The 12,865-nt window shown below is 35.2% G+C and overlaps 1 protein-coding gene across 1 annotated transcript in view; it reads right to left on the bottom strand.

Moving 5' to 3' along the window:
• rg (A kinase anchor protein rugose) overlaps positions 1-12,865 on the bottom strand; it is a 1,380,990-nt gene that overhangs the window by 1,091,553 nt on the left and 276,572 nt on the right. The window lies entirely within an intron of this gene.

Raw genomic sequence — 12,865 nt, 5'->3', positions numbered from 1 at the left:
TTTATTCATGTATGAAAATTTTAAGAGTGCATAGCACATCGACACTCATCTTAATTGGTCGAATGCATTAATTGTAGGATAACTTTGAATACTTTAATTTATCAATTAATATAATTTTAAATATGGAAAGCATAAAGGTCAAATGAACAACAGCTATGTTTTACTATGTGACAAGGATGCAGTTTATGTTTCATGGTGAAATTAGATTATTATTGGCAAATACTAGAGTCAGACACAGATAATTTGAATTTTGATATGATTTTTAAATACGCACAGAAATCGGAAAACAATCATTTGGGAAGTTATTTTTCTGGATAGAAATAGAACCAAAGAAAGGTTGAAATAACTTGTTTTACTTATTTATACACAAGTTGAAACCTCCTTTGACTATAATCATACAATCTGCGAAAGCTCTGGCAGAAAACAAGACATTCAGTACATCATCCACACTGTTTACCATTGAAAATATAGGCATAAAAGTTACAAATTATTTATAGAATATTATATATTAAAAACTTGTCTATATTAGTGTCTGAAACATGTCAATTCACATATCACACATGCAAAACAGATGAAACTCAGAATACAAAAACAGCAACTCATGGCAAATGACAACATTCAATTGGATTGAATGACATACAATAATCAATCACAGTCATTGATTTCTGGGTGTATTGTCTCAGCACACATAAGCACACCCTGCCTCACCTTCTGGGTGGTTTACAATCACTGGAACACTAAGAATTTGCCCTGCTGCGCAATCTGTATATCTGTTCAAAGGGCTCAAAGGTGTCTGTATTTTTGACCACATACACACCCAGGCTATTAACGCAAATGTGATGCAATGTTTTCATGTTGAAGGTGTCCTCTTAATGAAGCAGTAGTATGTTGTGTTTAATTTTAGGAATCCCGCAAAGCCAGGAAACAATCAGGGGAGTCTTTAACAGGACTAAATGCAAAAATATAACATTGGTGATATTATTATTCCATGGGTGTGCACACCTATCACACTCTGAATATATGTCCCTGATATACAACTTACTGTAACTTACCCATTAAAAAAAAAAAAAAAAAAAAAGAAGCAGCAGCAATCTGACAATAGAAAAATGGAAACCAAGTACTAGAAGATCAGTTGAAAGACATGAATATGGGAAACACAGATAGATTGCAATGAACTTTGCTGCAAGTCTAAGACCTAAGGAAGAAGATGAATAAAAATATGAAGAAATTTTGGGCTTCATGCATAGGGCAGGGGCCCAGCTTAACTAGTATAAATGGGAATAGGTGGCGGGACAGTTATTCAAGAAACTGATTAATATGGAGTTCACGCATCCTTTGCGTGAAAATTTAATAATTTATGAACTTTGGAAAATCAAATTTTCTAGTTCTTCAACCATCCTTGGAGTTTAAAGATTCATCTTTTCCTATTATAACATAAAGGCATTATGACTTATTTCATAGTATTAACTTGTAACAGCATATAAGAACAGAATAAACTGGAAAATTTGTTAGCTGTTGCTATTTTCAAATTTCACACCAACTCAAATTTTCTGAGCACAAAAGCACTTGACAGAAAACACATGGCCCATACAATCATGTAAATATGAAAAAAACTTTTTTTTAACGAATTTGTACTTTGAAATGCAATTCGACCTATAAGGCACACTGATTTCTCTCCCCTTCAACTGATCAAGCTGCTGCACATTACCAATTCTTAATTATCATAGTCTCCTGCTTTGTTATCCACACATCTCTTTTGATCCATGAAGCTTGTATCTGACTAGCCAGCCACTCCCCAAATCAAAACCATATGATCATTCTTCCCAAATAATGGCATTATAGTGACATCTTCTACTATAACAACATGAATGATATTATTAAATCCAAAGCTAGTATGACATGTGCTGATTCAACTGCATGTTGCTATGTAGTTGTTCATGAGCAGTTCAAGAAATTAACTCTCCTTACTCAAGTGGTGCTTCTTGCTTCCATAGTTAAAGTCACTTATTACCCTCTTGTAAATCACTAGCCTCATCTATCTCAAATTTTCAAAATCATTTCACTCTACATTTCCTATGGAGTAACATCATACTAAATATCTAAAATTTATGCTTACCTCAACCTCACACCAAATAGTCTCAAAGCCATTATCAGTACTGCCTCCTTCAAGTTACACATGTAACTTGAAGGAGGCAGACACAACGTGTCTGAAATCATCAAGTAATACCTAACCACCTCTTTTATCTTTTCGAATAATGATACAACTATCACATTCTACTCCTGTGGGTAAATCAACCTCCATTAACCACATCTCACTGATAACAATGAATTACTGACCGACTAACTGTATCACGGTCACAAAATCTGTACCCTTATTCCTAATATTTCTTGCATTGGTATATAAGCATGCAAGCTTTTCACTGGCATGCACCCCTTTCCTTCCCACAATTCCTCAACTCATCATTCAAGTGCTTTAACACTGTTGCTCTCATTGATCTTTATGGATCCTTATCTTGTCTTCTTTATCATTTATCTCACACCAATTCTGGTAGTTTACACTCAGAGTATCACCATCTAGTTTTCGTTTCCCTGACTGGATATACATTTTCCTCCTCTCATCAACAATCTGCCTAGCTCACACTGTCACTCTCAGTCAAATAAAGGCCATCTGCATCAAACAGCTTTCTCTTACCTTCAAATTCATCTCATTCATCTACACACTCAAGACCTCTTTTTTGACCATTCTAGCAATCATGCTATTTATTATCACTGCTCTTCTCCTCAGCTCCTATTCTCATATCTTGGAAATACACTCAATTCTCATGCATTTGCTCTCCTCTCCACAAACTCAGTCACTTTTCTTATCTCTCCTTCTCTCAGACACACTTTTGACACCTGCTCCATTTTCATGTCTTTCACCACAAAGTCTCATACAGCACTACACTACACCGCTGTTCCAATGCACAGTTTTATATTCAAACTGATTTTAATCAATCTGAACATGTTAGGGTATCCTTGGAACTTCAATAAGTTATGAAATAAAGTATTGTTGTCAGTACCCAACTGTGGAAGTTCGTGGTGAAAGAGATCAAAGTAGAATTACCAAATTACCAAAAAAAGTAGAATTACCAAATTCTACTTTTTTTTTTAATGGAAAGAATGTCAATGCCAGAGTGTTGTGGCAGTCTTAGAGTTAAGCACAGTGTTGTAGTATTCAGGAACAATCTCAACTTTTGGACCTTTATAATCTCCAAACATTTACTCCAAACAGGGGAAGATGAAACCATAGGTAGTACAGGAGGTCTGCACATGTGTGATTGGTCTGCAATATTTTATTGATTTTTGAAGCTGTACTGCTAAAATGGAAGGATTTTAAGAATAAAAGCCCAAATCCTCCATGCTTCTTTGATAGTTGAAGAAATTCCTTTTTAACTTCTTGGAATCAGCTGGACCAAAAAAATTGCACAGGCTTATTATATAATTGCTTTTCTTCAGCTTCTGTGATATCTGTAATATTTATTATATACAATTGAGCATGAGAGATTACTATTTTGAGTACTATGGCTTTAAAAGAAAAGGAAAATGGCCCTATTTTCCAGTCTTTTAAGGTTTATTATTATTATGTAACATCTCCAGGGAGTCCAGAAACTCATAGAGGGAGGACACTTAATCTACAACTCTGTTTCCACCACTCAATCCACCAACTAGAACTAACCTCGATACCATCATTCCCCATACCAACAGCATCTACCACCACCACCACTAGAATTTTCACAGACAATCACAAACATCCATGTCCATGGCGGGATTTGAAACCGCAGCCTTTTGGCTAGAGAGTGGATATGCTAAACACTCAGCCAACCAGGTCAGTTAACTTGTTGTATATAAGTTCTTGAACTGGTAATATTGGGTAAGTGGAGAAGAGAATTCCAAGTATAATGAGAGGTTCTCTCTTAGGGGTTAGTACAAAGAGAATGCCTTTAAGATCCCACTTTTCAAAAACTTTTCATTTTGTCTTGTCTGCATTAATAGTTAATCCACTGATCTTGCTGAATTTTTCCAAAATACCAAAAAAGATATACATGGAATCATTATCCTTTAAAGTGCCCACTATATCATTGGCATATGCTAATATCTTATTTTCCTTTATAGTTGAAGGAACTGTTATTCCTTGCACAGCATATGTATTGTCAACTTCCTGTAAGAAAGGTTCAAGAACCAATGCAAAGAGCAGTGGAGTAAGAAGGCAATATTGCTTGACTCCTTTTCGAATTTTGACAGGGTCTGATAGGAACCTATTAACCCTCTCATGCATAAGGGCCTCATATGAGGACACATAAAAATGATATCCTCATCTGAGGACATCATTTTTTTTAACATATACAGGGCACAAATTTAGCAAAATTAATGAATTCATGGTAATACTTTAAGATTAAACGATACTGTATCACCATTATAATTTTTTATAAATGAATATAAAAATTCATGCATGAGAGGGTTATCTAGGAGGCAGGTAGTTGAATTAGCATAGACTTGTCTGATAATGGATAAGAGCTTTTTACCTACACCAATTTGCTGGAAGATGTGAAACAGAAAGAGATGCGGGACATTATCAAATGCTTGAGTAAGGTCTACTGATAGTATTGCTATCAACTGCTTTTTTTTTCGTATTAACTAAGCAGATTAGATCACGCAGCAGAAATAGATTAAATTCTACTGCTTGGCATGGAACTCCATACACCTCTGTGCTTTTAATTATGCATCTCATTCCCACTTTGACCTGTTACTGATAATGTAGAAAAAATCTTGCAGTCAGTATTAGATAGAGAAATAGGTCTCCAGCTGCTGATTAAGGTGTGTTCTCTATTAGGTTTTTGGAATGAGGATAGTATGGCATGCTATAAATTCACTTGGTGTGTCCTGAGAGAAAAGAATTAAATAGCATAACTAGAATGAGAAGAATAAAATCCTAGGCCTCGTAAGTTCTATCCCTGGACCATCAGGTCCTGGGATTTTCTTGTCTGGCATTCTTTATAGGCTGTGGTAACTTCAGATGCTATAATGGGTCTGTCAAGCCCATTTTGGATATGAATAAGAAAGCTATTAAATGTTTCAAGAGTTATAATTTCCAACAGTACTACTGTCTACAAACAGATTTTTGTAGTGTTTTTACAAGGAGTCAAGGATGTCTTGAGTGGTGGACATGTCTTCACCATCAACGCAGATTTGAGTCATAGTCCTTTCTTTGTGGAATGTAGTGAATTTTCTAATGAAGATTTCAGGTGAAAGAATATCTGCTAACTGTTGCGGTATTCTTATCTTAAATTTTTTTCTTCTACTTGTTTCTGCCTTTCCACTTCTATCTCTATGTTAATGTTTCTAGTTGCTACATTCTGTACTGTTGTGTTGGTTTGTTACGAACCAGCTTCTCTCTTCATACAGGTCTTTCAATTTTTTTTCTTTTGAGGCAATCCCAGTAGTGAAGTTACTTCATGTGCAACCTTTGTTTTCTTACATTTGGATAAAGGATGAAACCAAGAATTTAATTTTTGGAAGTGGATACATGGCATATTTCAGAAGGCCTAGTCAGAAGGTCAAATTCCAGATATTTAGAGTAGAGCTCTAACACATCTAATCTCTATAAAAATAGGGAATAAAAGCTAACTGAGTATTACAGAGGAATTTCTCTACTAAGTGTTCCAGGTAAGATTTATGCAAGCATACCTGAAAAGAGGTTGAGAAGAAATGTGGAAGAGAAACTGAAAGAAGAAGAAGTTGAAAACTGCCAAATAGAGGTTGTCAGGATCAGATTTTCACTTTACAACAACAGTCGAGAAATCATGGGAATATAACAAGGATCTGTATTTAAGTTTGGTAGATCTGGGAAAGTGCAAGTCTCAAGGATAAGGTGCCCAGAGAAAAGCTGTTCAAAACATTACAATTATATGGGGAATGGAATGGAACATTATATATGGAACATTATTCAGAACAATATATAGTCTATATTTAAGATGTAAGTCAACAGTTAGAACTGAATGAAATACAGGAAGATAGTTTGATGTGAAATCAGGGGTAAGAAAAGGATGTACATTATCTCCAGTCTTATTCATCATCTGCATGGATCACATTTTGAAAGAAAGTGGCATTAGGTCTGATATTAGAATTGGAGATGTCAAAAGCTCTTTGCTTTATGCATATGATGTTATACTCCTAAACACATCTAGTGCAAGTCTCCAGGATTCTCTAACTAAATCAAATAGCAGCTGTAACAAAATGGAATGAAAATCCGCAATTAAAAGACCAAAACTATGCAGAATTATTGAACACATTAACTGCATTCTGAATGGAGAGCCTATAGAAAAGAAAATAGATTAGCTATTTAGACGGCATTATTAAATTTGAAATAGACAACAGAATAAGCAAAGTCTCCAATCTTTGATCAAGAGTTTTATTTCTAATCCAGATCCCAGTCAGTTCCATAAGTTAAAATGCCTGGTATGGCAGATAGTCAGAGCTGAATAAGTTTATACGGAAATAAGAGAAAAATCAGCCAAAACACCAAACTAGTAGTACAGAAGACAGTGTTTAACCCAGTTTTAAATTATGGATCTGAGAAATGGATTAGAAATAAAACATTTCATCAAAGACTAGAGAACAGATGGCATCAATGGTGAGAGAATTCAGATTAAAAATGAAGATATTAGAAAGGAACTTGACATTGTTAGCATTCAAAAATGTAAGCAGAGCTAACCTAAGGTGATATGGCCACTTAAATAGAAAGGATGAGGAAAGGTTAGCAAAACAGGAGTTTGATGCCAAGGTGACAAGAAAAGACCCAGAGAAAGACCAAAGTCTAGGTGGATTGATTCAGTCAGAAGTCTAACATTTCATGCCCTAGAAGCATGAAAAGTTAGATATGACAATATTGGAGTGCTGACAAGTAATAGACAAATTTGGAGGAAAACTGTGGATAACAGATTAATAATAATGTAAATTTAATCATGTAGTGCTGTCATGGCAGCACTACATGAACACTCCGTGATGGTAAATATCAGAAAATTAATGATAATAAACTGACAACTTACGTATATACATTTACTGATTATTTCTATAATTTAGCCATATCAAAGGTCATTACTAAACTGAACTAGATAGAAGTAGTTCTATATAGTTCATCTTAATAATTAATTTTTGTTTCTCAATACCATAAAGTCCATAAACTACAAGATCAGAAATACAAAATCGCTGAAGGTTGATACAAACCTCATTTCTTCTTTAAACGAATTTAAACATAAAACAGAATTCAAACATCCTGCCATTTTTCTCTGAAATATGAAATTGCCTGCTGATACATGCAAATGATGTGATATTTCTCTCCCCACAGCAAGTAGTAATACAATTTAATGTCATCATCATCAAATTCCTGACACCCTCAGGGAGTGAAAAGGATCTTATGATAGTACTACATGAAAAGTTACACCATTACTAACTTCCTATCAACAATTTTCCACTGGATTAGCCTGTTATCTGTCAACATTCCAGTATTATCACATCTTATATTTCCGTCTTTTAAGGCACTTTTACTGTATCAATCCACCAACATACTGGTCTTTCTCTTGGCCTTTTTTTCCTGCCATCCTGGCAAAGGATACTTGTTTAGTTAATCATTCCTCTCTCTCTCCCATTCTGTTGAAGTGGCCATACCACCTGAGATTAGCTCTGCTAACACATTCCTGAATGCTAACAATGTCAAATTCTTTCATAATAGCCTCATTTTTAATATGATACTGCCATCTGTTCTTAATTTCCTAATCTTTTTCATGACTCTCATATCTGTAGTCTCCAATCTTTGATCAAGAGTTTTATTTCTAATCCAGATCTTAGTCAGTTCCATAAGTTAAAACTGGTTTGAACATTGTCTTGTATACAGCTAGTTTAGTGTTTTGACTAGTCTCTCCTTTATTCCATATAAATGTATTCTGTTGATTTCCTACCATACCAGCTTTGCTAATTTTACTGTCAATTTCCATATTTAATTTGCCATCTTCACTAAAAATTCTGCCTAAAGAGCTGAAATATTTTACCTGTTCTATAGGTTCTCCATTCAGGATATACTTCATGTTTTCAATGTTTCTGTCTATTTTCATAGAGATTGTCTTTATAATGCTGATTTTCATTCCAAATTTATTACATGAGTTATTATTCAATTTGGTTAGACTGGAGTTATTTAGTGAAGAACTTATGGAGACAAAAACACACATTTTAGAATAATTACTTTACTTATAATCAAGAAAATAATATTCACCATTTCAACATCTGTATTGAGATCATCATCAGGAAAAAAAAAAACATATACATATGTGCAGGATACAAGCTACTTGACACTACACAAAACTAAAATAAATCTAATTGTTTTATTAATCATTTACCATAGCCTGACCTCTGGTGAAAAAAAAAAATCCATTAAATAAATTTATACAAAATTAACCCTTGACTGCTCACCCTTTTCTAGACATCATCACTGTTCATCTGGGGTATGCTGTCACCCCACAATATTTCTTCTCCCCCTGCCCTCCCCTCCACTATAGGTAATTGAAATTGTTATTGTGTCCAAGCTATTAACAGATTTTACTTACTACGATTAAAAGGAGAAAAAGGAAGGGAAAATAAAATACAATATTATGTAATTTTAAATTTTTACTGATATTTACCAAGTGTCATACTTTCTAACGAAAATATAAAAAAAAAAAAGAATATATCCTAATTTTTCTTGTGCAAATGTGTTGTTAGGTTTCAGTTAAAATGTACATGAAGAAGAAAAAAACAATATACAGATGACAAACTTATTTACACAAAACAAACAATGAGTGTCAAAAATTGATGTTTGCTTTAGTTTCTACTGTGCGAATGATTTGTAGTTGGTAAATCTAATAAAAGTTTAAAATGCATCAAAATCAGTTTATAAACCATGTAGAACGTTAATTCTTTCTAGCACATTCATCACAAATGTCTTTCCTGTGATCTGCATGCACAAAAATGTCACATACTGAACAACGGATTTTGGTTTTCCGATCCTTGGCTCGCAGACAGATCAGACATCTAGCTTGCTTCTTCACTTTTGGTTCTGGAGGTCCCTCAGCAGGACCAGCATTGGTGTCTTCATCGCCTTGGTTCAGAACTTTCTTTATGATATTCATATAATTTCTCTGGACAGTGGCTGAGCCAGTCTCCTTTTCATGTGTGGTGTCGCAAGATTCAAGCCCAAATTCTTCAATATTCAATTCAATGGTGATCAGAATACATCATGAAAATTATGGAAACAATTACCACGTTAGAGTAAAACTTTAGTTTAATATAAATCAAAATAAAGACTCAGCATATTGACCTTCACGTTAAGGTAATTATCTGGATTATACACATATATATACAAGGAAACAAGCTGCACTACAATCTACGTGTTATGCTAAAGTTACTGATCAACCTTTAAAACTATTGCCTGACCTCTAGTGAAGAAAAAAAAAAAAAACATTACTTACATCAAAGCTCGAGTCCTGTTATTATTATTTTTATCTATTAGGTTACAATATTAAATTAATTTAGTTCACACACAAAAAAAAAGTTACTTATATAACTTTCTTTTAATTTCATTTAATTTATATGTATTTACATATACATATAAATTAAAGCAAAAACAGTATGGATGGTAGCCAATAAAAGCTGAAATAATTGCTTAGAGTCCTAAAGTCAGAGTTTGCTGGAAAACTAAGCGACTTGAATGTGTGCCATCCAAATTCTTAGGATTTTTTTGCCACCATTGTTATGATTACGGTGGTTAATCAAAATTTCACAGGTTTCTTTAAATTTCCGTTCATACCAAGTTTTTGTATGATGTAAAGAACAAATACTTTTGCAATCCGTTTGGTGTGGGGTGTTAAGAGCATGAACTGAGAGGTCTGCTTCTCCAAAATTGTTAAATTTAATGTGTCATTGTGTTCTTTTTTATGGATAGGAATTGTATGTTCAGTTTCTCCAATATAAGATAAGTTACAGATGCAATAGATGCAATAAACTCCAGGGTATGCCAATGGGGAGAGAGGTTCCTTAGAGGAGTTGAATATGTTTTTTAATTTTAAAGGTGGTTTAAAAGTGGCATTAAGATTATAATGGAGTAGAATTCTATTAATTTTTTCTGATGACCCTTTAATGTATGGAATCACTATGGTTTTACTATAATCTACAGGGTGATTCTGAACTCTTTGGCCAAACTTTAAGGGGTGATAGAACACATCTAAACAAGCACTTTTTGTCGTACAATGCATGGTCCAAACTCAAGTGGTGAAGCGCTAGGGATTAGCAACTACTGTGTAAGGAAATGAAGAAACACAAGAATGACAGAGGAGATTTGAAACAATTGCAGAAATTACAGAACATAAATTAAAGAATTTTATTGAACAAATTACAGAAACTGCTCAAAAGAGCGACCGCCAACATTAATGTAGGCTTCACACCTTCGACGTAGTGATTGGTGTACATTGGCGGAAACACCAAGCATTTCTCATATAGTGGCAATAGAAATTCTAGCAATAAGGTCCTCGTTGAAATTTATGAGGCCATCGTAGATCAGGCTTTTCATATGGCTCCATAGGAAAAAGTTCAGACATGAGAGATCGGGCGATCGTGGCGGCCAAGTGATGGACCACCCCCGACCAATCCATCATCCTGGAAATGTTGCATCCAAGGCGCTCCGCACATCCACGCTGGAATGGGGTGGCGCTCCATCATGTTGGAACCACATATGTGTTTGAATGTTTGCTGGAACAGGGTTCAGTAATTCTGGCAAGACCTCTTGTAAAAATACAAGGTACGTTCTCCCATTCAGTCGTGCTGGCAGAGGATATGGGCCAATCAAATGGTCATGTAAGATTCCAGCGCAAACATTTATGGAGAAACGCCACTGGTACAAATGTGGACATGTGGCATGCAGATTTCTGCTGATTGCCCACACATGATAATTGTGGATATTAAAAATGCCCTCACGTGTAAAGGTGCATTCGTCAGTGAATAAGACAGGTACATCAAAGTCCAGCTGCACTGCAGTCTACTTCAGGAACCACTATGCAAAATCCAAACAAGGCCTGTAATCTGCAGGTGTCAAGGCGTGCACCCTCTGTGCATGGTAGGGGTGTAATTGTTCATCTCGTAGAATCCATTGGGTCACACGTTCAGCATGGGAAATTGCATTCGTGCTACATTCGGGATGATCTGCAACATAGAATTTCCTCTGTAACACATGGCATCCTCACACGCCCTGTATCCTGCATGCCGCTGACAAAGGAGCCCATTTCGCACAGATACCGGTGCAATCACTGAAAGGTTTTTACAATCAGGCACGCGTCTAGTCAGAAAGTGCTCTTGGTACAGTCTTTGGGCTTCCCTCGCATTCCCATCCGCAGCTCTGTAAATGAAATGCATGTCAGCCTTCTCTTGATTTGTGAAAGAATCCATTCTTTTTGCACTCCACGGTAGAAATAATGATGACTGCAAAAACCAGCGCTTATAAGTATTCACTGGAAAGCACCCTCTAGTATTTTTTTCAAAAAATCAAAAAAAATCAAAAAAACTTCATCAAAAAAATACAAAGCACACTTTGTATTTTTTGATGAAGTTTTATATGAAGAACTTCATTAATAGTACTTTTGTAATAGCCATTATTTATAAATGTATACCTAAAAATTTGTAATTCTTGTTTAAGAGATTGCTCATTACAGCAAATTGTTATAGCTCTGTTTTTGAGGGTGTTAATGACTCCAAGATTTTGTGAAGGATAGTAATATGAGTTAGCATGTATATACTGGCCAATATTAGCCTACACATTGTGTGTAGGCTTGTGGTAAACAGTGAAAGATAGAGTGCCTGAGGGAAGCTGCATGACCAGTGTATCCAGGAAACGAAGCGAGTTTTGATTTTCAATTTCAATTGTATGTGATCATGTTATTTGTTCAGGTGTCCGCGCATTTAGCCTAGTGGGTTTGCGCTTCGCAACCATATGCCTGGGGAAGGAGTGTCCTGGGTTCGATTCCCATCGCCGACGTGAGGAGTTTAAGGATCTTCCTCAGCCATAGCCAAGTTATCCGGTCTTGGGCATGGACAGCAGGGTTTTCCCCCCTAGTTTATCTGGGGTTTTTCATCCTGCAAGCAAACCGGCCCTGTGAACACACATGGATCTACAGTCATAAATACTTAACCCCCCATGAGGGGGGGTGCTCAACTCACCCCAACTGGGATGGGGGAGAAAAGGGAGGAAACTCCATATGAATAAATAAATAAATATTTGTTCAGGTAGCTAAGGAATGTGTTTAACATTCTGGTCTGCTGTGTGGCCAGATAATGAAATCATTGTTCAACTAAGCTAAACTGTAGGTTTTAAAGTAAAGGAATCTAGAGCCCATTGCTCAAAAGTTTCCATATAAAACTTAGTAATTGGGAGCAATGTGCATAAGTAATTTTTTTTGTATAAATATGTTGCTCTCCAGCTTAATTTAATTTTGTAACCTAATAGAAATAATAATAACAGAACTCTGGCTTTGAAGCAAGTAAGGTTTTTTCCCAAAGATGTCAGACCAATAGTTTTAATGGTTGATCAGTAACTTTAGCATACCATGTAGATTGTAGTGCAACTTGTGTCTTTGTATATATGTATATACTCCAGATGATGACCTTAATGTGAAGGTTGACACTTTGGGTGTTTATTTTGTTTTATATTAAATGAAAGTTTCACTCCAACGTGATAGTTGTGTCCATAATTTTTTTTTATGATGTTTTCTTATATGTTCTTCTTTTCAGTATGAAATTCAATTTTATCCTG

The sequence above is a fragment of the Typopeltis vanoorti genome, chromosome 5, assembly GCF_054136105.1.
Source record: "Typopeltis vanoorti isolate ZY-2024b chromosome 5, IOZ_Tvanoo_1.0, whole genome shotgun sequence".
NCBI lineage: Eukaryota > Metazoa > Arthropoda > Arachnida > Uropygi > Thelyphonidae > Typopeltis > Typopeltis vanoorti.
The sequence above is the reverse complement of the archived record's forward strand: the minus strand, read 5'-3'. Positions and strand labels throughout refer to the sequence as shown.